The sequence below is a fragment of the Sus scrofa genome, chromosome 10 (assembly GCF_000003025.6).
Source record: "Sus scrofa isolate TJ Tabasco breed Duroc chromosome 10, Sscrofa11.1, whole genome shotgun sequence".
Lineage (NCBI taxonomy): Eukaryota > Metazoa > Chordata > Mammalia > Artiodactyla > Suidae > Sus > Sus scrofa.
The window spans coordinates 60,827,429-60,853,864 of record NC_010452.4 but is presented as its reverse complement, the minus strand read 5'-3'; the positions used below and the strand labels follow the sequence as shown (position 1 = coordinate 60,853,864).

The following is a 26,436-nucleotide window of genomic DNA, read 5'->3' as shown; positions in this document are numbered from 1 at the left end:
TCGGACTTGGAATATACACAGTTGTCTCTTGTCAGGCAAGAAATGTGATAGTGAATCTAGGCTGCAATTAATCGAGTGAAAAAGGGACTGTTAGCCTCAGTAAGAGTATGTATAAAGTGTTTCCTATTGTACACATCGTAAGATAACATTCATATTCTTTCCGGCACTTTGCTGTAGCCTTTGCAATTTTCAGGCCATTCCCAGCTTTATGATCCATTTCCTTGGCAACTAACTTTCCCCTACGGTGCTCCGTGCTCCATTCTTTTTCTAGGATGTTAAATGTTATGAGCTGAGAGATTCCTGAGAAACTCCGCAGTGGCCAATTATTTGAGCCCCTAGGATTTAGGAGGAGGAAAAAAAAAAAAAAAAAGGCAGGAAGAGGGATGAAAGTCTGTTAAATGTGAATTGTCCTTCTAGTCGGTATTAAGAATGTTAACTGGTTTGTACACACTGCCGGGTTCATTGTCCCAACTAAGATCATCAGATAATGTAAAATATTGAATTTCCCTTTGGCAGTTTTCTCGGAGAAATGAATCTTGATTAGTGACATTCCCATGGTATTTGTTTTAGGAGATCTCGGTCCTGCACCCACCCCCACATAAATCTTTATAGGCATTTAATACATGTTTCCACGTTAGCTAGTTGGAAAGTTCTGTGGGTTTTCTCCTCTGTATGTTAGAGTGTCAGGGCAGAACCAAAGAATGGGCTTGATCATGATTTTAAATTGATGGTCACCTGCTCCTTAGGTGACCGTTCATGATATATCTAGCCAAGAATGCTCTGAATGTGAAGTGTTAATGGCCTCTGAAAGATGCTATCGCTTGTCAGTTAAATTATTAATTATGAAAATTTAGTTCGGCCTTTTCATTTGGTGGATGAATGTGGCTCGTTCAGCCTATTTGCCCTGAATAGAGCCTTTGTGTCTTAGCCATGGAATCTCCTAGGCAAACCCTGATAGAACTTCGCCCCACCTCTCTGCCATATGTTAGTTATTTTGGAATCAAACTCAAATTGTTTGCCGTGTTTGTCAACTCTTGCCTCATTGAACCTAGAAAAAAGAAGAGCAGAGGATTTGTAAATGATGACTTTATTTGTTTCCAAGATAATGATTTTATGTCTCCTTAGCCCTGAGAATACTGTAGCATGTTTTCCGAGAGGTGGTAATTAACTCACATTAGGGACTGTCTGGGGGATAGGAGTGTATGGGAAGGAATGAGACAATTTGAAAATGCTTGAAATCCACCCCGAAGTTTACCTTGTCGCCATGTTCGGAGAGCGGGGAAGATAACTGTGCCTGGAGATTGTTTTCCAGACAGTTGTCATTTGTGGTATGTTGCCTTTTGGACTAAACTGCTGTCAGCTGGATATTGGCCTCTTCCTAAAAGGACCTTAAATAAAGCACAGGGCTTTCCTGGTTGTTGATTTTCTAAAGCCGTAGAACCTATTTTCAATGGCGTTTTCCCCTAAGAATATGTTGGATAAGTTTGCAAGATGTAATACGTTTGAGTCCTCCAGGCAGATGAACAAATAGCTTTTGAGGTGAGTGATTACGCTTGATGGCCCCACGAGCCATCAAGTGTTTAAAGAGCCCAGATCATTTAAGGCTCCACAGTGGTAGGGAATTGTCATGACACAGGCCTCAAAGATGTGGGGTTTTTGAATGTTCACCATCAGAACTGGAAATGCAAATGGACCTTTGAAATAATCATAACTATTATTATTTTGTTGTCTTTGTGTTGCTCTAGAACATCTCTTGCCACAAAGCACAGGGAAAATAAAAACAGAACTATTTTAGAAAGTCTGTTATAAATTGGGGCAGGTGGTTTGGGACTGGATTCGGGGATGAATGTCTTCCTTTCACCGTTTGAATCATTGTAGGTATGCATTTGGGGTTTTTTAAAAACGTTTTTGAGTTTTTAAACAAAAGCTTTCAAAACTTTTATTATATATGTGTATATGTGTGTGTATATATATATATATTTTTTTTTTTTTGGCCACGGTGTACAGCAGCCTGATGTGGGATCTCAGTGCCCAGACCAGGGATTAAACCTGGGCCACAGTGGTGAAAGTGCCAAATCCTAACCACTAGACCACCAGGGAACTCCCTAAACAAAAATTTTAAACAGTACATCTAAGAACTCATGCCTTGGAAATGAGAAATTACAGGCGGAAAAAAATCTAGGAATGCAGCTTTAATAGTATTAGTTCAGATTTGTGACGTTGCAATAAGATGCTGAGAAGCAGCTCCCAGTAAATTAAAATGAAATCTTATTTTTTTCCCCCACATTCAGTGGGGTAACCTTTCTGACAGGGGGAGAAAGTTACCCTGAGTGTAGGTAGATTCTTCTTTTTGGTGAATTTACCTGTTTGTCAAGTCCTCCCAGGTTATCATCACTGGGAAGATGTCTGTCAGGGTCTCATGACGCTCAGAGGCAGTTGTGGGAACATCTTCGTTAAAAGAGGCTTTGAAAACCAGCTCACCAGACCCCCTCCGTTTATAGACGAAGAAACTATCAGCGGGGCAATGGGACCTGCCCAAGATGGCAGTTACCAGCTTCCCCCTGAAATGACAAAAACGTTGAGTCCTTCATTGAATGCCTGCTGTGCACTGGGGGCACTTTACTCTGTCGTAGTGGATCTGCAGGATGGTGTCACACCCATTGTACAGACGATGCTCAAAGAGGTTGCATTCTTGTCCATGCCATGTCGGCAGTGAGTGGCAACGCTGTGGTCTGCTTGTGTGTGGGCACGTGTGAAATTAACGCATATGTACCTGTTGATGAGGTGCCAGGAGAGGAGGTGAATGAATTCTGGGACAGATTTTTGTTGGGAAACCAAAATTGTCCCTTGAGAATGATGGAGCGTTATAGGAGGCACATACCTTCACCTCTCCAGGGTTGACTCTGGTTTGATTTAGATTAGAGAGTCGATCACTCTGATTTGATTCAGATTCACACTGTTATTCCATGTGCTGATGAGCTAAATAAAGAGATGTATTGTAATCAAAAACATTGTTTGGTTTACAGAGTACCAGCAAGGTGAATTGAGTTCCCTTCCTCCCCACCCACAGATGGCATTTAAAATATATTTGGAAAATGCCATTACCAGTAATCAGATACAGTGCTGAGCTGTCACCTGATTCCTTGATAGTCAGGAGAGGAAATTAAAATGGAAGATTCTCAGAGAGGGGCCGTGTCTATGGTTCTTTAAGGCCATTTTAAAAAAGGCGTTTTCAGGTGGGATTTCTCCGCAGTGTCTATTTCGGTATCAGCTGCTTCCTGAAACCCCCAAACTCCTCCCACACTGGCATTTTCTAACAGTGATGCTATCTTTGATCTGGGTTAGAGGTATTATTTTAATTGTCGAGCATTGCTCTTTAATTGTCATTTGCCGGATTGAGATAACCCCAGCATCTGTTCCTGAGATGCGCTGAGCTGGGAGGAAGAAGAACCTTGCAAGACAAGATGAAAAGAAGATAAGATTTTCAGATATGAACCCAGTGATTAAGATTTCATGGGACCATTTGGAATGTTCCCCCCCCACCACCACCATGCTGTAATAATAGTATATTTGGCCTCTGGTAAAAGACTGCAGCCTCCTTCTCTTTTTTTACATAAATCCCCAGACTTTTCATTTCTTCGTACCCCTTCCTTGTGGGGGTGTTTCTTACATGATCAACACTCTTTCCCCTCTTAGGAGAAGACAGATAATGTTTGGGCTGCCAGATAACCTAATCGTAGTGATTATTGCTGAGGCTGACCCGTAGAAATGCATGATGAGGGCCCCGTGTCACTGTAGCGGATTCCAAACAGACCTTACGGCGGTTAGTGCTCTCAGCATCTCTTATTCACTTTGCATTTTGTTGGGAAACCTGGGTATTTTCAACATGTTTGCAGCAGCCAAAATGATGAATCAGTAAGTCATTGATGTCTTTCACTTCCTAGGCTGAACCTCACCCAGACCTAAAAAGTCGTTCTTTCCAACTTAGAAGATTAATAATACTAGAGGGTTTTGTTTTTTTGGTTTTTTCAGGGGAGGCTCGCATTTTTGCTTCGTGTTGGCAGATGAGGTCGCCCGGAAGAGTTAGTGATTTCTCAGTGTCGTATCTGTTCTCCAAAACTGCAGAAGGGAAGCTTTGGGAAGGCAGAATGATTTCCAGTTCGCTAGCACCTCCCCATCCTCAGCCCTTGTGTTTGTTTCTACTCTCAGGGAGGTACTGGGTGAGCCAGCATCCGAGCTGTGCTACTTGGGTAGCGGTGCAGAAAATGCATTTTTATTTTTCCTGAAGAAAAAAAGAAGCTCTTGCTGAACTTGAAGGGGAACGGAGCTGCACATTCCTGGAAAAGCCTTGGTGGGAAACAAAAACTAATTAGCGCCGTAAATGCAGTGCTCGCAGGTAATTGTAAAATAATTATCCCCCCTTAGCATCATCACTGCTTAATTGTGCCGTCCAAGATGCTCATGCTCTGAATCTAGATTCGAAGGGATGGAGATCCCGCATCTCCTCCCGGGGACTGTCTTTGTCATTTACTGTGTGAGCTTCAGACTCTTCCTAAAGGACTGTTCAAAGAGAGGGGCACACATCCAAGGAGATTGGCCACAGCTTCCTTCCCTCTTCCCGTTTGTTCGGAATCAGAGGGGAAAGCGATTACGCCAACTAGTTTTAGAGAAACACAGTTCCCCGTCAGTGGCTGAAATGCCTTGCGAGCGTGTTGGAGATTGATGCTTGCACAGCGCTGCTCCCGGAGTTTTATGAAGGGTCTGTCTTACGAACCACAGATTGTATGTTAGATGCAGATAACGAGAGCAAGGCTTTAAAATCAGCTGATAATTTAACATGGAATGCTAATAAATATGTAATCATGTGGCTCTCGAAATGACAGATGAGTACAGATTCGGGGTTTGGTTAAATTTTAATTACTCCGTTGGAACGAGTGCCTCAGAGCCAGCTTTCCGGCAAATTGTTAGACCCCCTATTTTTAAATTGTTTTTCCCTCCTAAAGATTTTCTGTAAATTAAGTGTAGGCTGCGTTTGGACTGAACTATCACGTTGGTTGCTTATTCTCAGCTCTTCTGCCAGACTCATACGGCCTTTTACTTAAGGTCAGATTTTAGGGAAAGAAATCTCTGAGAAGGAGACTTCCGTTTAAACCATCTGTGCTTTTTTCCCCGTCAGGGAAGGGGAAGAGTCATGCAGATGGATACGGGATTCCTTGACTCGTGACAGTGCTTTCAGGGTGGGGGACGTGCAGTGTTTGGGTCTGAAGCCTTAATAATTAAAGCGGTTTTAAAGAGGTTTGTTTCCTCGGTGAGCTCGTTTGTGGCCCTTTGTGTCCTAACTGTGGAGATGGAGTTCCCCCAGCCCAGCAGCTGCTGGGTCTGCCATTTCTAGGCCCAACCAGGGCCGAAGATTTCTGAGGTTCGCAGACGATGGTGACTCACTCCTCCGAGAGAGTGTGATTAATTTCAGCTGATTTATTTGACATTTTGGCATCACTTTTGGACGGCTGTAAGAAAAAATTTTTTTTTTTTTTTTAGTATCTTGGGAGTGCATAATTCTTCATCTTCCATACTGGGTTCGAAAGGCTTCATTTTCATGCTTTTTCAGAGGAACGTTCCTAGCTGGACTCGGGCTCATTACCTTTGAAGGTGGTATTTTAGATCCTTTTCCTTGAATGGTGTCTTGCTGTCTCCTGGTCTCCCCTGTAGCAGAGAAGTTGTACCACTTTTATCTGACACAAATAAGATCCTTTCAGCCAAAAAGAGCAAACTGTTCTGTTATTCACCTGGCTATAAATGTGTATATAAATGTGTGCACACGTGTGTGTGTGTGTGTGTGTGTACACATATATATGGAAGATGATCTTGGGCACAAGGCCTCACTTAACCTTAAAGCGGCTTCCACTGAGTGGTCTTGGCTCTAAAAGTTACGAAATTTGTATACATCATACCATGCGTTTACGGACTATTCCCTACCTCGCTGAAAAATTTAAGATTCGGGAAGAATCTTGTCGTCTTGACCAAATACACATTTCATTTGAGAGACGCAGCTAGAAGTGGGCCTCAGGACTCTTTGGCCCAGGTCCTCAGAGCAGCTTTGGACACTGATAGTCCTGTCATTCCTTCAGGGTAAAAAGCTGAGACCCTTCCCAGTTGAGTGGCCTTTGCCTCTTTGCTGCAAAGCCCCCAGCCCCGAGGACCCCTTCTGCGTCTCGGTTGTGGTTGAGAGGTTGCTCCTGACAAGATCGTACAGGTTAGAGGAGGAAGGAAGACTCTTCACAGACTCGTGACCGTGACCGTAGCGCCCAGGCCGGTGTGTCCTTGGGTGGACACGGCTGGCGCCACCCAGACCCGACTCTGCTCCCTTGGCTTTGGCTGCCGCCACCGTCTTACGTGATCCCCGTGGGGTCCCATAGCTTCTTGTCACGGTTGAGGGGAGAACTTGAAATTTTGATCGTGTCTGATGGGATTCCAACACATCCACTGCACATCTTGAAAAGGCTCAAGTTACAGGAGAGGTTTCTGGACCTATGGGGGGGGGGTAAACCTGCAGCCCCCCCGCCCACACACACACATACCCCATTGTTTTCTCTGTGCATCTCCAGAGTCCGAGGCTGGGTGTCTCCCAGTAAAGCAGAGGCAGGGCGATGTCTGGCGTGTCACGTCCTCTTGGGGGAAGAAGAGAGAGAGGTGATAAGAGGAGGCCAAGGCGGGGATGCCCTGGGTGGAGGGCTCCTGGGCATTCCTTGAGCCGGGCCTGGCTTTCCTGAGCACTCCTGATGCCCCGGACCTGGACCGAGACTCCTTCAGGTCGTTACCTGTACAGCCCTTCGGGAAGTTTGCCCTCAGCCTGTCTGAGGTTGTCCTGCGTCTCTTCTTCCAGGTCTTTCTGTTATTTTTCTCTGCGATTCCCTGGGCTTCTCTAAGGCCGGTCGGTTTTCCCTCTGCCAAGCAGGTTCCTGAATTCTGCAACGTGGGGCCACATCCGTCCACGACACCGTCCCCAGAACCACCTCCTGGAGAAGGAGGGCCGTGTCAAGCCCCTCGGTCGTCGCTTGCAGGAAGTGGCACTGGCGCAGCTGCGTGTGGCTGTGTGCGAAGCTCTATTTTGACTTCCTACGCTGTGGACGCGGTGTTGAGTTTTCTGGTGGAGCATAAGGGGAGCATGTTTCGGGATGATTCACTTTATGGATGTCTTTGCCTCGGACCCGCTATATTTGGCTCTGCTGCAGCTGTGTTTGCCTTCTCGAAATTGTCACCAGGAGGCCTCCAACTGCAGTTATTCCCTTCAGTTCATTCTGGTAACGTCTTGTGACTCCCCTTGTCCACACTGCCGTCTTGCCAGGACGTCAGGCTTAAAGGCAGCACGCATGTCCCCTCGGAAGGCCGGAATGCTGGCTTGACAGGACTGGCAGCCCCACCTCAAAGCTGTTTCTTAATATCAGGTCACCTCTATTTTACTCTGTCATGTGACCTGTCAGGATGCTGCTTTCTCTCCACAAAAAGCTCGTGTTTCCCTGACTCTTTTTTCCCCATGTCTCTCTTCCTTTTGGATGGCCAAAAAAAACCCTACTTCCAGCACCTGCTGATGGGCAGGGTTGCTTCTCTGTATTTCTGGGGCACTTCTGAGCAGGTTTTTACTTCTAAGCATTTCGAGGTCTTTCACAAAGCGCGGGGTTGAAGAGGAGACTTAGGGGCAAAGCATTTCTTTTTCCTGTTAGTTGAGCACCTGGCACAGAATCTACTTTTCTTTCAGGCAGAATTTAGGAAAGATTGTTCTTCGTGTAGAAACCATTCTAATTTTGCTGGCTATGTGTGGGTTTTCTTTTTTTCTTTGTTTTGTTTTTTGTCTCTTTAGGGCCGCACCCAAGGCACATGGAGGTTCCCAGACTAGCGGTCGAATTGGAGCTGCAGCTGCCGGCCTACACCGCAGCCACAGCAACACCAGATCTGAGCCGCGTCTGTGACCTACGTCACAGCTCATGGCAATGCCAGAATCTTAATCCACTGAGTGAGGCCAGGGGTTGAACCCTCGTCCTCATGGACACGAGTTGGGTTTATTACCGCTGAGCCAGGATGGGAACTCCTGTGTGTGGGTTTTCATTCTGAGTTAGAACTTCCCATTGGATTGTGTCTGCTTGTTGAGGTCACCTGCCCTGCGTTGGGATCTGTGGGTAGGGAAGAGAGAGAAGAATGAATCACCAGGCTGTTGCCTTAGGGTCCCTGCAGCAATGGGTCGCAAGGTCATCCTTGAAAGGCTGAGTATCTTTGACTAGCCAACAATCTCACCCCTTCCCCTGGCTCGTCTACTGATTGGTTGGAGACCCCTTTGCATCTCGGGTGACTTGTCAAGACTCCTCATCAAGAAAATAAGAATGATTAGACACGCTTCTGGCCTGTCCCCCAGTATTACTGTGAAACTGGGAGAGTTGAGTGATAACTGAAATATCTTAACAGTTTCACGGTCCTTAAAAGCGACCACAGGTTCACCTGCCTTTCCTGGGAGAATCCAATACAGAGAGACTTCATTACCACGGACCAGTTAATGTTTTCTCCCTGGGAACGTTCCTGCTTTCAAGTCCCAGCCAAAGAGCCATAAAGCAGTATTGCTCCCATATAAACTTTCAGAAAATGCTCAGTCCCCGGGATCACATTAAGAAGAATGATTTTCTTTTTCTCTCTTTCGCTCTTCTTTCTGCTGGATGATTGAGAAATAAAATACAGTTCGTGTTCCAACTGTGAACTTGTGGTCAGACCTCGCATTCTGGGACGAGGGTGAAAAAGCAATATCTCCATCCAGTTTCCCCGGAGGTGCCTTTGGGAAAGCCCGTCTCTCCACTGGCTGAAATAGATCTTGATTTTCTGATGGGAAGGGACTCAGCTGCATGATATGAAGGCTGGTTCTCCCGGAATGGGACTTCTAACCCCTGCAGAAACCCAACTCTTAAGAAAATAATTTTGATGCAATGAAATCGGAGGGGAATATGGTAGAACCTGCCGCCTGCCGGCCTCCTAGGTCCCGGGCCACGAGATGCCTGGAGAAAGAAGGGGAATCTCTGAAGGCAGAAAGGACTTGGAAAAGGAATCGGTGACTTTTTTCAGAGGCAGCACCATGGGGAGAGGTGTGGATCTAGCCACAGGGTTCATCATGGTTATTGGTTTTTTTTTTAATTTTTAAAGTATAATTGATTTACAATGTACTGTCGATTTCTGCTGTATAGCAGAGTGACCCATTTATATACATACACACACAAACACATCCTTGTCCTTCTATCATGTTCTATCACCAGCGATTGGATATAGTTCCCTTTGTTGTATATAGCCAGACCTCATTGCTTATCCATTCTAAATGCGGTCATTTGCATTTACTTTTTTTTTTCTTTTTTTGGCCACCCTGGGTCATATGGACTTCCCAAGGCCAGGAGTCAGATCTGAGCCACAGACCTACAGCACAACTTTCACTTGGAATCCACAGTGCCAGGCCAGGGTCTGGTGCTGCAGAGACGCCACCGATCTTGTGGAGCCACAGCGGGCACTCCTAGTTAGTCTGTTGTTCTGCTTAATGCCCAGGCATGCACTTGCCTGCCATAGCTGAGAGGGTGCTTGAAGTGCTGAGAGGCCAGAGCTGCTGCCGCTCGTGTGCAGATTCATGCCCAGCCGGCTAAGTCACTGGATTGCTTTTAGATCAGACGTGATGCCATGCGGTTGGGAAGCCCAGGGCCTCGTCTGCGTCCCTTGGTCGAGGGCTGTCCTCCACGGTGGCCGGGGGAATGCAGCACCCACTCTGGCCAAGCGTTGATGAGAAACCCCCCAGGCCAGGACCGTGACCTCCCGGATCCAGAATCTGTCCCCTCTGGTGGCAGACCCCTTAACATGAAGGTGACTCGGGATGTCACTCAAGGCCCTGGGAACCTGGGCGCTGTCAGAGCTGACAGCTGTTTCTGAGATGGTTGGGAAAGGAGGAGGAGTCTGGGGGTGAAAGCTGGCAGGATCTTTAGAGAAGAAGCTGCCTCGAAGACGCTGCAAATGTTTCCGGACACGCTGATCAGTTCTTGGAAATGAGCACATTTTTATTTTCTGAGTGTCAAGCGCATCTCATTAACTTTTGTAGGCAGTCTGTCCGCTGGGCCAAGATTTCGTGTCCAGCTCTCATAAAAGGGACCAGAACTGGACTCTTGTCAGCCTCGGAAGCCACGGGATGGCCTTGATCTTGCCTCTGTGTCTTGTTTTTTTTAGGTCTCCTCGAATGTGGTACTTCAGATCCAAATTGATTTTGAGTTGTCTGTTCAATAAAATGATGATGTCTACCCAGAAGCCAAAAAAGGTTTCCTGGTGTCAACAAAACTATAATTCTTTGACAACGACATACTTCTTCTTTGGCGTGTTACTCCTACTTCGGATGCCTAATGCTTTAAGGGATGTTGCCTTCCCCGTGCGTTGGCTTTCTGACGTATTTTATGACATGAGCTGCTCTTGATTTAGGGTGCACTGTGGGCCAGCCCTGAAGCTAAGGGGTTTGCATAAATTATCAGTAATCTTCAGAAAAGTTTTGTAAGGTCAGTTGAATTGTTCTTCTTTTGCAAACGAGGAAATGATGGTTTTCGAAGGTGGTGGTGTGTATCTGTCTGTTTCCAAAGCCTCGGATCTTTCTCTTGTGCCACCTTCCGTTCTGGCCCAGAAGGTTGCTTTGTCTCTTGAGGGATTCCTACATCCTTCCATGACCATAAACAGGTGGAATTTCTGGATAAGTTGGTGAATTGGCAGCTGAGCCTGTGGGTCCTGTGTATGCAGTCGTTTCTTAGCTATGACCTAAAAATCAATTGTGGGCATTTTATGGGCTCTTTCGCATAAAGTGTGTGTTCTTGATTTTATTTTATAGCCAGACCGACTCTGAGTCTAGAAGGCAAGAGTGTTAGAAGATTTATGAGAAGAAAAGGGGGCACCACAGCAATGTCAAGGTCTCTTAGGAGGAGGAGGAGGAGGCAGGTGCTCACTTAGAGCTGAGATGAGGTGGCAGTTACTATTGAAGGTTAAGGCGGGTCCTTACTCTGCGTTTAAGAGAACTGTGTCTTCCACGTAGAGGGTCCTCTTGGGGACTTCATTAGACACCTGGGATCCCACTCCCCCCCCCCCCCATTTACTTCCAACTTGCTAGTTTTTGTGAAGGAAGTTTTTTGGAGAAAGGCTTGGCCTTTCTCAGGGTGCCTCCGGCCCAGGGGAGGCCTTCTTGTGACTTAGAAACAGGCTCTCAGGTGGCATTCCATCCCCATGGGACCCCTCGCGGGGTGCGTCTCTGCAGCATCCTTTCGATAGAGTTATTTGCAGTTTTTATCCCCTTCTTCATAAGTGGGCCAGGATAGCAGGCAGTACAACACGTGGGTCTGTGCGCAAGAAAACAAATGGATTTTAGGTGATTGACGGCTGGGGCCAACTCAGGCCTGGTCCCCAGCCCTTTTCAGGCGTCTGTACGCTTTTGATGTCTCTGTAGCATTTTGCTCCAAGTGCATAAACCTTTGATGGGACTCTGGGTCTTCAGCATATCCCAGATTTGTGTTTCCTTTGTTAGTAGCCCAAGTAAAGGAGCGGGTAATGGCAGAGTTGGAGCAGAATGCATGCCCGGGTTGGTCCAACCCACACACCGTTTCTTCCCAAATATTAGCTCGTCAGAACGCCTGACTCTCGGCAGGAGACACGCATTGTAACCCAAGAGGATGAGATTTGAGTGGAGTTTTCGTGCCCCGTGTGCTTATGTATTCTTGCTCCGGATGCAAACATTATCTATAATTACATTTTCAAGTGACTGAAAATTGCAGGCTTTGTTGAACAAAAATACAGCCAAAGAAGGGAATATATATCCACTCCACCCTCATTATAAGGCTTTCAGAAATCAGACTATAAGGCCCAGGCCTGGGGCTCTCAGCTACATGATAGCCGCGCCGTTCTCTGATGTTTGAACACTTTGTCAAAATGCCGGGTTCCCGATGATGATCATAAAATTGGAGGAAAATGTGATGACTCTCTTAGCGCTTTGCTGGCTCCACTGTCAACTCTGTGACAGAGGCACCGCCTCTCACCGACCCTTTATTTCCAGGAGGTGAAGCTAGAAACCACGCAAGTTGAGTTAGATCCAAGCATGGTGGGCCACGTTGGGACAGCTGCTTGAGATAAAGACACTGTTGCCTTCCTGGGGCAAATACAGTTAAATCCTGTGGCATTCTGTTGTCTTCAAGCCGTCCCGCCTCCCACCTTGGGCGTAATTGAAAAAACAATTGCTCTCCTGGGGCCCACTGCAAGGTACTGGCTATGGGACAAGAAAAACATCCTGGCCATTCTCACTCTTCTAGACTTAAGCCCCTATGTCTAACTTAAGTGAGAGCCTAAACCACTTGGAGTTTTTTTGTTTTTAAGAAAAAAAAAAAAAGAATCTGACGTGTCACATATACCTGACTGTTTTGCTCATCATTAATTAGCATCCTGAAATCCAGGGAACCAAGGAAAGAGGAACTGTTCCTTGGTTTTGGATGGAAAGCGCACAGAGGGAAGAGTGGTGACATAGTGGTTGTTAGTTTGTTTCTAAGGTATTAAACTTGTCATTTGCCTGACGGTTCAGTGTCGCCAGTCACTCTCTAGGCCCTTTGCAGAGCTAAAGAAAGCAGCATTGTGATGCATTCATTAATCAACAATAGGAGCTGAGTAAATACTTAAGTCAGGCTGCTCAGACCTTTCCTGGTTCTATCAAGTTCCTCCCTGAAAGGTAAGCCCCTCAGGTTATCAAAGAAGTGTTTCTCAGGTCATGATGAGCACAGTTCAAATCCCTTTAGTTCTGGTGTGTACCTAGTGAATCAGATGTTCCCGTGTGTGTGTGTGTCACCTTTTCTAACATAAATCATAAACTCAGATGTACGGACAGTTGGGTTTTGGACGGACCGCTATAGACTGATAGTAAAGTTAGCAACTGTGTTCAGTAGTTTTAACATCGAAAGAGCTGAAATGAGAGCATGTGAGGGTCTAAGTAAAATGCCTTCCGTGTAATGCAACACAGCCACAAGGATTGTGTGAGCATGTTTTTTTGTTTTTTTTAACATTAAGGGATTGTAGCAGCTATTAAGCTTTGGTTGCAGTGGAAATTTGGAGACGTAGCCAGTCTCCGTAATATAATTGCCTGATTGTAAGGAGTACGTGAAGGCAACTCAATTTGTGTATTTCATGAATTCCCTCTGCATTACAGACACTGCCCCTTGTTCAGGCTGCTTTTTTTCTTTTTTAACAGGTGGTGTGTTTATGTCTGTAGGTACCTGGGCTTCCAATAGCGTGGACTCCTAATCAATCAGCAGAACTTACTTTAAGCAGTGGAATTAGCCTAGACCCAAAGTAAATTAGCTTGCCAAGGCATCTACTTCTCGGGGTTTCTTGGTTGCCTCTCCAATAGCAGATTGACTCCACGGTAGGGCAGTAAGTACAGCGTGAGTCTGGAAGCGCATGACAGTTGCGTAGTTTGTGCTGCAGATTGAACAGTTAAAATGAAGGCGGACAGCTGAGGAGCTGAGGATTTATGAGTTGCAACTGACCTATTATTTGGCCAAATCGATCAGCTCTTCTGTGGAAACCACCTAAACATTTTCTGTACTGAAATCTGTGTTCCATTCATTCTCTCTTTGTTTCTTTTTAACTCCGAAACTCCTGCTGGTGAACAAGAGTTGCAGTTGACCTTCTGCGTCAAGCTAGCACAAAGGTGTGAAGTCTATAACGTGCTGGATAGTTCCTGCATGTTCTAGGTCTGCCGTAATTTGAGAGTGCTAACCACAGTTCTTGAGCTAAACATGTGGTTATTCTGCGCTTTTGTCTGTCCCTTGGGTTCTTTTTGGGGAAACCTGTTTTACAGTGAAGAAGCATCTGCACTGTTGGTGTGTTTTGGTTTCTACTAGATTAATAGAGGATTTTCTCATTGGGAAATAAGAGCCGAACTGTTAAATCTTTCTAAAGACCTTGGTTTATCATCCAGTCGGTGAAATGAAGGAAATACGCTATTGCCTCATCTCTTTTTGTTGTTGTTTGTTTTTTTGTTTGTTTTTTTGATGTACCCAGATCCTTTTAGAGTCCTTCACAGTATTATTACTAAGAACGCAGTGGAGGAAGTGTCGTCTCTTAGAGATGTGATCGTGGCCATTCAGATTGTAAGATCCAGGTGGCTTGAGAGATGAGGAGAAACAGCATTGACCAAAACCTGTTGCGTGGATGTTCTCTTCTACCTAAAAAGGCTGAGGGGGTGAGAGTGTCCTTCCTGCTCCCTTACGCCCAGTTGGATCTGGTGTGACCCACAGAGTTAATTGTGCAAGCAGAGAAATGTGGATTCTTATCCCATCTATCCTTTTGCTTCTTCACCTTCCTGTAGACCAACTCTTTACCTAAGATCTAGAACCTTGAACGAGTAGGCGTGGAGAGGGAAAGTAAGCCAGTGACATCACGGCCACTTAAGTGGCATTCCAAATGGGACCTCCAGTTGGAGCTCAGAATGCAGTGAGGGTCCTGGTTTGCTGGGATCCTCCCAGTTGGTACCTGTCATCCCAACGCCGTCAGTCTTAGCATCCACCTTTCACTCTATAAAAAGTGTCCCCGTGTGGATGTTACTTGTCCTCCCTCCTTCTCATGTCTGATCCTGCAGCACTAGCTTTCCTAAGTATACACGTGTTGGCGAACTTGCAAAAGTCTACACATAGGACTAGCCCCAACCTTTCTACAGAAGGGTCATTATCCATGCTTTGAAATGTTCAGAAAAAGCAATTTCTAGCATCCCTGTCTCTGACCGATTCCTTTCCTTAAATCCCGAGAAATAGAAAAGTTACTCAGAATTGAAGGAAAGCTTCCTCACCGTTCCTAATGCGTTTCGGGCCCCCTCTGAGCGCCTGGGGATGGGCTCGCTCATTAGCTTCTGTTTCTTTCTGATCCGTGTCTGTCGTCCTGCAAACGCCTGTCCACAGCTTTGTCGGGTCACCTGTCCTCCAGCACGTGGGTTCAGGGTTGGAGCACCCGGAGACCAGGTTTACAGCGGCTGCCTTTCTGTTCGGTTCCGTTAAATTCATGAAATAACTTTTCTCCATTCTGGGAAAGCTCAAATAGTTCTGTTAAGGTTCAGCTGAAGCGTGACGAGAGCCAGAAAATGATCCTACGGTGCTGCCTTTGTCCTCACACTGCCTGCTACGAAACGGCGGCGACAGAAGAGCCCAGCCAAGGTGTCATGACCCCAGGGGGCCCACGTATATTTTTGAATTTTAATCCCCAGAATGCCTTTTGCCCTCTTCAGTGCTAATTGATCTTTCTCCTTCGGCACTGGAACTTCAGAGGATTTGTACAATCCGTGTGTTTAAAATCGATTTCCTGATTTTTTACATTTATACCCAGCTGTTTGTTATTCAGGGCAGCCATCAGCATCCGAGTCTCAATGGACCATGTAATGTGCAGCTGTAGCCAGATGTAACGCTTCTGCTCCCTAATGTTTCCATGAGAAGCTTAGAGAGGCAGGCTAAAGACTGCTGATAACCATGTTGCCGGCATTAATTTACCCTCTGGAGCTGCACAGAGTCTGCTGGGCAATTTTATTTCACGACCAGCAAGGAGAGCGGTGTTTGAGATCTCCAGCACTGGCAGCAATGTTGACACTGTGTGTATCGAGTGTATCTGCATTGATACGAAAGGTACTTGTATCGCTAATTCAGACAGCAGGAAGCTGTCTGATCTGCATGCATAAATACTCTGGCAGCAAGGTTGTACTCAAGAAAGATCAGCCAGGCTTCATATCAGACCTTGGCCTAAGATTAAAAGAGGTTCATACGCTCGTCTTGGAGAGAACATTTCTTAGGAAAAATAATTTTAGGATCATTTCAGTCTGTAGTCAGACCTTGTTTCTCATTTGCATTTATTATTCAAATCTGTGTTGCCTTTTGTATTTGTGTGATGTATCTTTGTTTAGAGGCTGCAGCTCCTACTAAATTTAATTACTTCCCTTGGAGGCTTTAAATTGAGGGCAGCGTCTATTAATTGTTAATTACATTCCCCTGCCATTTACACAGCAAAGGTGCAGTTACTAATTGAGGGTCTGTTCTGCACAATGACAGGAGACTTCTTCAGTCTCAATATTTACCTTTCTATGGGGACCAATTTTTATTTCCCTAATCTTATCTTTTATTAAACATAAAAGTAGACATTCCAGTGATAGATAGGCCATTCCTATGATGCAGTGTTGTTCTACCTCCCGGAGAAATAAATGAGAATCATCTCTGGCTCTGTGTCGCCATCTGGTGGTGTCTTGATCTCTCTTAGGCTCCTTAGATGGGTTTCTGATGAGAAGGAGGTAGGTATCCCCGGGTCTGTCCCTTTGGTAGTTTTACCCCGAGAGGGGGGGGGATTTAAAGTTAGCTGATTCCCCACCGGGGCTGAGGGAGGCATCCGTTCGGCCGGGGGATGGTGGTGTCATTAACGTGTGCATTGCGTGTCTTTTAGATGCTTGGCATCTCGCATTACTCAGTCTTGGATTCTCCGCTTGTCTTTCTCAGCCTTCCTTTTCTAGGAAGCTTAGATCCTCAACCCCCCTGTCGAGGCGATGAGGGGGAAATGCTGGGTCTGGGCACTTGCTCTGGTTTTCTATTGGGATGTCCTTGGTTGAACGTGTGTTTCTACCTCAGTAGCCTGAGCTTCGAATTGGTCGTGGGAGTTGGAGGATGGAGGGTTTATGCTCGGTGATGACGCTGCCTGTGAACCCTTGCGTTGGCCACAGCTCCACGGCCGCACTTTATGAAGGGCTTGGTCATTGATTGAGAACAAAGTGAGGGGTGTCTCTTTACCTGTTAGACTCGCTGTTTCACTAGATGAGGTTGCCTCCCAGCCTCGCCTGGGCTATTTCATTTCTTTATGACATTTCCACTTCCGCTTGGAAGTGGACCTGCCCTGATACTGAGCTGTCGCATCGTGAGGTGCGTCTGTCCCTGAGCCCTGCAACTTTTACTTTAAAAAGCCATGAAGGTAGAGAGCGAGAAGGAATCCCGGTTGAATGAATGAGCAGGGGCCAAGGTGGAAGCCATTAAATCCTTTGTTATCCAGAAGCTGAGGTTTACAGCAAAGCCAAAGCAATGTTAGTTTGTGGGCTTGGGTGGATTCTGTAAAAATGCTGGGCAGTGCCCAGACCTCCAGGTCAGTGGCCATGCACCATCTCTGAAACTAAGAGAAGCCCAAGGCAGACATAGGCAATGCTGTGTGTCCCTCGGCCGCTGGAGGTGGCTGCCTCTGGGAGGACCAAGCCACCCCAGCAGGGTGAGCCCAGGTCAGGTTGGGGGATGGGCGGGGAGCCACCCTTCAGCCTCCTTGGAGAAATACTCTTCCCCCCCCTGCCCCCCGCATCCCGGCTTCTCTTTGTGGAGTCCTTCTGCATAGCCTCTGGCCTATATATTCTTACAGGAAAAAAAAAAAAAAAAAAAAAAAAAGCTTCTATTCTTAGAAGGAATGTGTCTGAGGTGGTTCGCACTGCCTCCCATCGTCAGGTTGTACTGGTGGAGGTGTGCGGGTGTGTGAAATTGAATGGTCTTTCAAGCCGTGGGGCTTATTAAGTTATTGATACAGGATGGTTGTCGACTTAGGCAGGGTGTGAAGATAATCCTATTAGAAAGTGATTACTCTTCTACCAAAACGCATTAAAAGCGTTAGGGTGCAGGGCCGGTAGGAATTCTGCGGAATTTCTGTGATCGGTCCAGTATTATGCTGGCACAGCCATAAAAATGGATTCTGCAGTGCGACTTAGACCATCGGTTGCGGCGCTGACCTCGTCCGTATTGAGCCATCAGTGTAGAGATCACACGTTACACGTGGAGGGGGGGTTCAGTGCCCTTTCTTAACGAGTACGGTTTTGAAGTGTGCTGTAACCTTTTGTACAAACAGCCCACGTAAACCTCTGTTCATACTTGGAACCCTGGGTGTGGGCTTGAAGTCAGATAATTAGGGTAAATTATACTAGTTGGGTTCGTTTTTATTAAAACATTTCTGGCAGCAATGAAACTCGCTTTATTGGGCACGATTTGGGAGTTAGAAATGGAAAGCTTTGCAAACTCTGGGAATGGAGGCGGGGTAGCACCTTCCGCAGGAAGCCCACTGCCGTGGCCTCCCCATCTATCCCACCGCCCCCACCCTGCCCCCGGGCCAAGCACCCCAGGGCATCCTGTGTGCCCACAGCAGCATCTCGAGTCCTGTTCCCGCTCTCCCATTAGACCACAGGATCCTGAGATCAGAAACCCAGGATGACCACAGCCCCTAGCAGTCCGTAGGCTCAGGGGAGACCCAGGCACGTCTCGACATGTGAGAAGGCAAGAAAAGTCGAGAACTCACACAGCTGGGGTTGAAATGACCTGAGCAAATGCTCCTGGAGCTCCTCCCAACAGCCAGGACGTGGGACACACAGACAAAAAGGATGTCACCGGAGCTGATGTGGGCACTTCCCAAAATCCTTGAGCTCAGACTCTGGGGCAGGAAGCCGAGGGCCCTAAGGCTGGACTTCAGGTGTGGGCTTCACCATTGACCTCCGGAGACATCGCTCTGCCTCTTGGGCGTTGCACTCCTTGTTTAAGCATTAGGCGCTTCTGAATTCATTATTGAAGACACAGTGTTAGGAGTCACGAGTTTATTTTTAAAACTTTATTTAAAGCCCTTCAGTGGCAGGTGAGTGTTAAGGTGCCTCATGATTCGGGCCCCTGAAGTAGGAACGTGCATATCCATTTTTCAGGCGAGTTTCATTGCAGAATCAGGGATACTTACGTATTTCTTTGATTTTACACTTTGAGGCCAGTGCTGCTGGAGGAGACCACGGGCCCAAATGGTTCAGACCTGCAGATAGAGACCTTTGTAAATTCCTCATGGCTTTAGATTGTAATAGATGCCAAGGAGGCCAGCGGTGATAGTGCTTCTGTTGCACTTTCGCCAAAGCTGATATATTATTACGTCACCTCTACAGAAAGGTTCTCAGGACCTTCCGGAGATGGAGAAGAGCAAAATGTATTGAGAGTGTGTCTCTGGGCTGTTAGAAATAGATCTTTAATGAAGATTTTCCATCTTCCTGGAGTTCAGTGCCTCTCAGGTAAATTTTGAAAAATGGTACTATTCCCCTGCCATTGGCATGGGGACCATGTGATTCTAAGAGAACCCAGGGCGGGAGGGTGGAAAGGGTGGCATTCTCAGTGAGAACTGCCTCCGACAATATGGAGATAATTCCAAGGAAGCACTCGCAGGACTCAGACAACGGTGTTTTGGAGAAGAAATAAAATAGTTCTCTGTTATGTAAACACACCGGCTGAGGGTTAGCGCTTGATAAGATCTTAATCTGCTATAATAACATTTTCACATCTGATAAATTGCATCGTATAATCAAAGCAACAATAGTTTATAGAAACGTTAAAGGTATAATTTGTATGGAATTTTAATTATGGAGCAATAGAATTCTGAGCCACCAGGGAAAAAAAAAAAACAAAACCTATTTTATACTGTATTTCCTCTGCAGTAATTTATTGCGTTGCAGTTTTCTGTGTTTCTGGTCCAGTCGGTCATGCCCTTTGCCCTGTACGGTGACTCGGGTTGTTACTTCTTGGCTTGGCAGACGTTTGTTAAATGCCTGCCTATGTGCCAGTGACTGTTCTAGGTGCTAGGTGGACCCTATAGCTGCAGATTGTAGCCCCATTCATAGAAAAGAGACTTTTTTACTTGCCTCTTATTTTGTGCATTCTCCTCTTCCTACCATCTCACCTACCCTACCGCTTAGGGTTTTCCACGATCCAGCTCTGTTGCACCTGCCAAGAACCTGCATCTCTGTGACACGTTGTTTTAGTTGCCAGTCTTCCAGCCTCCTGTCCCTAATAATGTGAGTTCTAGCTGCTACAGCAAAAGACCACAGAGTCGGTGCTTAAACACCAGGCAGTTCTGGAAACGGGCAAGTCCAAGATCAAGGCGCTGGCAGATTGGGTTCTTGAAGAGGGTTCTCTTCCTGGTTGGCACACAGCTGCCTTCTTGCTGGAGCCTTCCATGGCAAAGAGAAGTTCTGATGTCTTTTCCCCTTCTTAAAAGGGCACGAACCCGGTCACATCATCACAGGGCGGGGGGCGGGGGTGCTCTCCCCTAATCTAATTAGTTCCCTAAAGCTCCACCTCCAAATAGGATCCCTTCGGGGGCGTTAGGGCTTCAACATATGAATGTAGGTGGGGGGAGGGGGGTCCAGGTGTTCAGTGAACAGAAGTCACAGTACCACACAGAGCGGCAAAAACACCGCAGTCTCTACTCCTTGGGAAGGGGTCATCTGACACCGAGACCCATTAGCTGAGAATAGTGGTTCCCTATTAGCACGTGTTCTTCGTAATTGCCCTTTCAGACTTGTAGCTGGAACGCTGGGAGAGCCATCCCAGACGAAGCACCCAAACCCTCTTACTTGGTGAGGCTGAGAAAATGACGTGCACATGACAGGTGTAGGTGGTCCTGAGATTGTAAGGCTTCACATTAGAAATAGGACTCGTGTTTCTCAATTTTCTCAACGTGTTGTTGCAGTTATCTTCAGTCGAATTCACATGAACTTTTCTCATCCAGTTTTCACATGTCTTGAGAACGTTAGCTTGTGGAAAGAGATTTCTCTGGGCCCTTTTCACGATGTTTTGCCCCGCGGGATCTCTGTAACCCTTCCATCAGGACATAACAGTAATCCCTTTGGAATTGAATGCATCCTGGCGATTTTGCAGTATGTCAGCGGATACTTTTTGGATATTCACAGCCCTGTTACCATATCGAAAAGGAATTCGGTCAGGGTTATTTGGATTTTCATCTGTTTGCTGTATACCTAGCTCTACCTTTCTGAGATTAGTTCTGTTACCCTCTGCCTGGTTTTCACTAAAATTGTATCATGAGCCACTCACTGAGGACACAGGTACATGGTTAGCAAGAGGGAGGCTCAGGACAGACTAGAACATGGGTGATGAACTGTCGTCATTAGAAATATGATCAGAGTCTCATTAGCAAAATGAAATGAAAAGGAAAGCGAAGGGCTTGGGACCAGGTGGATATTTCAGGAAATTACCAAGGTTGGTTTCCTGTTGGAAAGGAAACAAAGCAAAATTTTACATGTGTGACCTTTCCTCTCCTATTTCTATTATTATTCTACTGTAGACACAGTCTTTAATTCAGAGCCTGATACCACTGCTGTAGGTTGAATGACTTTTTTTTAACTGGGCGCTCAGAGGTCCAGGTTCTTTGGAAGCAAGGGTCATAGCCAAGGTGGGATTGAGGACAGAGTCGGCAGGCATCATCCTGGCCCTTCCAGCGTTCGCGTGATCTGGCAGTCCCTCTGGACCTGAGAGAGTCACGTCCATGCTTCCCCTGACAACACACTTCACCCTAGTTTTCTTCTTATCTGAGAAACGGTGACTGGCTGTCCACCCCCCCCACCCCCCCCCGCCCCGGCCAGTATCATTCTTTTTCATTTGTTTGGCTTTGTTTCACTGAGATAGAATTCACACACCGTCATAGTCATCCCTCTAAAGTGTGCAGTGCAGCGCTTTTTAGGATATTCACAAAGTTGGGCGACCATCCTGAGTGTCTTCGTTTCAGACTTTGCATCACCGCCAAAAGAAAACCCCATACCTGACCTGTGGGCTCCCCTCCCAGGCTGGGAGCCCTAGGCAGCCGCTCCGCTACTTTGTGTTTATGGATTTAATTGCCTGATTCACACCTCTGGCATAAATGCAGTCCTGGAGTTCCCGTCGTGGCGCAGTGGTTAACGAATCAGGAACCATGAGGTTGCGGGTTTGGTCCCTGCCCTTGCTCAGTGGGTTAAAGATCTAGTGTTGCCGTGAGCTGTGGTGTAGGTCACAGACGCGGCTCGGATCCCACGCTGCTGTGGCTCTGGCGTAGGCCGGTGGCTACAGCTTCGATTCGACCCCTAGCCTGGGAACCTCCACATGCCGCGGGAGCGGCCCAAAGAAATAGCAAAAAGACAAAAAAAAAAAAAAAAAAAAAAAAAAAAAAAAAAAAAAAGCGGTCCTACAATACGTGGACTTCTGTGTCCGGCCCTTTTCACTTAGTGTAATTGTTTTCGAGGCTCTTCGGGTTAGCGCCTTTGTCCGTGTTGCATCCCCTTTATGGCTTTGTAGGATCCACCGCGTGGACGTGCCACCGTTTGTTCCGCAGTCCATGGGCATCGACGTTTTGTTGGGTGTGGGTCATGCTGCTGTGGACCTCGGCGTGCAGGTGTTGGTGTGCAGGCGTATTTTTCGTTCTCGTGGAGATTTGAGTAGGAGTGGGATTTCTGGATCATAGGCTCATTCTCCGCCGAGCTTTGTGAAGAATCGCCAGTCTGTTTTCCAAAGTGAAGACACCGTTGTACCTTGCCGCCACTGCTGTGTGAACTTCTAATTTCTCTCCCCCTCACTGACCTCTGGTACTCTCGCGGTGTCACGCTTAGTTAAGTTTACTTTGTAGATGAGACAGGCAGTGGGTAGAAGGTAAGAGTCAAAACCTCAGAGGGTCGTAGGTAGGGCCAGGGATCGAATTTGTCTCCTGATCATACTCAACTTTTTTTTTCTGCCCCACTGTATTTTGGAGAACTGGATGTGAAAAAAGAATGATTCTGGAATTAGCTATTTTTATATCCCCATCATAAGCAGAGAGCGTTGTGTTTCTTCACTTTCTGGTTGTGTGTCTCCGGCCTCGACCTTGTCTCTGAACACCATGCGTGACCAGCCAGCGGCCTCCTCGTCTCGCTCCACTTGGGTGTGTCCTTGACACCTCAAGTGCACGTCCTAAACCAATCTTGTGCCCCCCTCCCCCTTCCGTGCCCCATCTCACTAAATGGTACCCAGCTGCTTGGCAGAAACCCGAGATGCTCTTGAACTTCCCATCCTCCACATCCAGCCCGTCACCACCTCCTGCCGATTCTGTGTTCACCCCAGAGCCACTTCGGTTCAGGCCATAGTCATCTCACCTGGACATGCCCTCACTGGGTGGCACGTCATGCAGATGCCTGATCACCGCCCCGCCCCCATGGCTTCTTTTCTGACCTAGAGAGAAATCGAATGTCCTTATACCATCCTGAAGTCCTTGACCGCCCCGCACCTCTCAGTTCCTGTGGTTTTCTCCTTGGTCCGCTGTAGCCATCTCCTCTGCAGGTGCTGGTATATTTGACTTGCTTGTTTATTTGCTGTCCACCTATTGGGATGTAAGCCCGGAGACAGCAGGTGCTTCCTGCCCCGTGTTTACTGCTCTATCCCCAGAGCCTGAGGTCGTCCTGAGCCTATGCTGGGTGCTCAGGAAATTACTGTTGGACAGGTTCTTTGATTCTGCTTCCTGGCATCGCTCAGAATCTTTTTTTGCTGTCACCCTCTATTGGGTGAGGTTCTAATCTTTGCTACGTTTTGCACAAAGGCTTCCGTAGAGTTGGACATAAATCTGTGTAAGCTTTTCTGTAGCACTGATTTTTCATATATAAATTTGCAGGCGTGCTTGGCAGGTGCTTGGAGACCTCATCTCAAAAATGCCCCCACCCCCAAGTGCCAACGATTGTGATTATATTGTGTCATTTTTATTACTCAGTCTGGTTTTACTACATAACAACAGTATGGACCCTATTAGCCAAGTACGTGATAATTGCCTTGCATTATAATACCCTAGGATATAATATTGTAATGTAATAATATCTTATTACTGTGCCTCTGCTAATAAGAAGCTCACTTATACACACATCGAGCTCTCGTAGTTTTTTAATAAACATCCAGGGGTAAGAATCTGCCGTTGAGAATCTTGTCGAAAACATAAGATACCAAAAGGGATGTCGACAAAACACATCCATGTATGGAAGCTGAACGTTCCTGATTTAATTCCTTCATCTTGCCGTGTTGTACATCGTTACCTAGAATTCCAAATTGTTCCCTAGATGCCTTCCAGCCTTCTTCTGGTCCGTTTATTCCATTTCGTGTAATGGCCGAAAATAAGTGTGGCTGGCATTAACTGTGGCAAAGATAACGTCCCAGGGCCTTTCAGGACGCTAAATAATTCAGGAGGGCATGATGCTCTTAGAGGCAGGGTCACCTGACCGAGGCTGGACCGTAGTCTTGAACAGGCTGGGTGCCCATGAGACTGGCTGTCTCCAACCTGCAATTTCCTCACCTGTAGGGTGGGATGAGTAGCCGTAGCTGCTGCTTCCTGAGGTTGTGCGAGAATGAAAAGAGATGATTCATGCCAGGTACCTGGCACATAATAAAATGGGCAATAAACGTTAACAGCAATTATTAGTACTATTACTGTCTTAAAACATTTGCTCACTCTGGGTGAAGAAATAGTCATTTTAGCATCGCTTGGCTAAAGGGTATCAGGCAGAGCCGTAAAAGGGCTTTAAACAGGGCAATAAAATGCAGATGTGTTCCCTTTGCTGTCTTCCTTCCCAGAACAGTATCTCGTTCAGCTCCTGGAAAAAGAGAACTGGGCTGCTGCTGAGCACAGTATTACCAAATAATACAGAAAGAGACACCCCCCCCCCTTAAGGTACCATATATGTTGATAGCCTATTTAGAGAACAAAAGTGGCTCTTTCTGGGGCCCTGACTCTGGCCCAGACACTCATTAGCTTCTGTGCCCACTTAGCTGTTAGTGCTGAAGTTGACACTCTGCTCTCCATAATCTCAGCCTCTGGGGGTGGAGGTGAGAGAGGAAACCAGAATTTAAAATGCCCTGGGTTTGTTTCGAAAGGCAGCAACTTGATCACGAAGCGCCTGCGCGTTCCGGGAGGCTCTGGGCTTTGCACACTTTGCGGGTGGGTGTCAATGTGGGCTGCCGTTGCGGGATTTCATGCCTCTGTGGCTAGACCATCTGCCGGTGGGTCTCCGACGGAACCGCGCCTGGGAAGCACTGCAGGGCTGGTTGGAAACCCTGGCAGCCGGGCCCATCCCCAGACTGTCTGATTCCCTGGGTCCCAGGCAGGGCTGAGAATTTGCATTTCTCAGAACCCCGGGGGATTCTGCTGCTGGTCAGGATCTGTGACCCATGGCTGCATGCAGGGTTTTTTTGTTTGTTTGCTTTTTTAATTGTGGCATTCTCTGGCGACCTAGTGGGTTAAGGATCCAGCCTTCTCACTGCTGTGGCTCAAGTCACTGCTGTGGCTCAGGTTCGATCCCTGGCCCAGGAACTTCCTGCGTGTTGTGGGCGGGGCCAGAGAAAAAGTATAGTTGATTTCATGTTGTGTCCGTGTCTGGTGTGCAGTCGGGTACTTCCGTTGCACACTCATACGATCGTTGGCATTTGCTAACCCCAAACTCCCAATCCATGCAATTAGAGATTGTCCCCAGAGTGCCTGGCCCAGAGCTGGGCACAGAGCATGCGCTCCGTAAATGCTTGTTGGTTTGCTGCGTCTAATGCCACCGAGATGAAATAGAAAAGGAAGATAAAGTATATTAAGGTTCTCATTAGGCGCCCTGCCTGATTCTCATTAAGACTGTCCTGATTTCTTTTATGTCCTGGGCATGTGGGCTCAGTGCTCATTTTCATGGCTTCGGGTCCCTGATGTCCTATCATTTGCATCCGGTCCAGGGTGCTCCGCCTTCACCCGTTCCTGTCTCGAGTCATTTTAGGCGGAACATTAGTGAGAGCCAACCGAACCCTTGGGACGACTACCTGAACGAGAATTCTTCCCCGCGTCCCCATCCCCTCCAGGGAGTCGCTGGAAGTCCCTTGTCATCCATGTCATTTCACGGATCCCTCTGCCTCCTTAAACAAAAACAGAAGCCCTTGGTTGGTTGCTTCGTTTTTTAAAAATTTTAAATTTGATCGAAAGTGCCTCCACTAAGCTCACATTTGACTGAGCCACTGGGGAGAGGAAAATGATTTATAAAGAAGTGATTCAAAACCAAGTGGACTTGCAGAGGAAGGGTTGTTTGGAATTCTTACATTGCCAAGTTCATTGTTTATTTCCCTGACATTTTTCTGAGTGTGAGCGCTTGGGTATTGCTTCACCAGAAAAGAATTTTAGGGGGTGGTTTTACACATCCTTCAGAGTCCTCCTGTTTGGGCGTCAACACATTTTAGAGGAAAAGTGATGGTTTTCTTCATTAAAACAACAACAACAACAACAACAACAACAACTCACAATTAAGCTTCCACAGACCCATTACCACGTACATGAGAGCCTTCTAGGCAGAGAGAACCTTTAACTATCTTTTCCTCTGATGTCTTTTTTTTTTTTTTTTTTTTTTTTTTAGGGTCACACTAATGCCATATGGAGGTTCCCAGGCTAGGAGTCAAATCAGAGCTGTAGCTGCAGGCCTACACCACAGCTCACAACAACACGGGATCCTTAACCCACTGAGCGAGGCCAGGGATGGAACCTGCATCCTCACGGATGCCGGTCAGATTCGTTTCTGCTGAGCCACGACAGGAG

General features: G+C 46.9%; 1 protein-coding gene across 19 annotated transcripts in view; it reads left to right on the top strand.

Moving 5' to 3' along the window:
• The window catches only part of CELF2 (CUGBP Elav-like family member 2), a 362,707-nt gene that overhangs the window by 13,767 nt on the left and 322,504 nt on the right, over positions 1-26,436 (top strand). The window contains exon 1 of one of the 19 annotated variants that reach the window (XM_021064247.1): positions 2,032-4,396. The exons of the other annotated variants lie outside the window; for them this stretch is intronic. The gene's annotated coding sequence lies outside the window, so the exon portion shown is untranslated. Of the gene's footprint in view, positions 1-2,031; positions 4,397-26,436 lie in introns of those variants that run through there. 19 annotated transcript variants of the gene reach the window in all.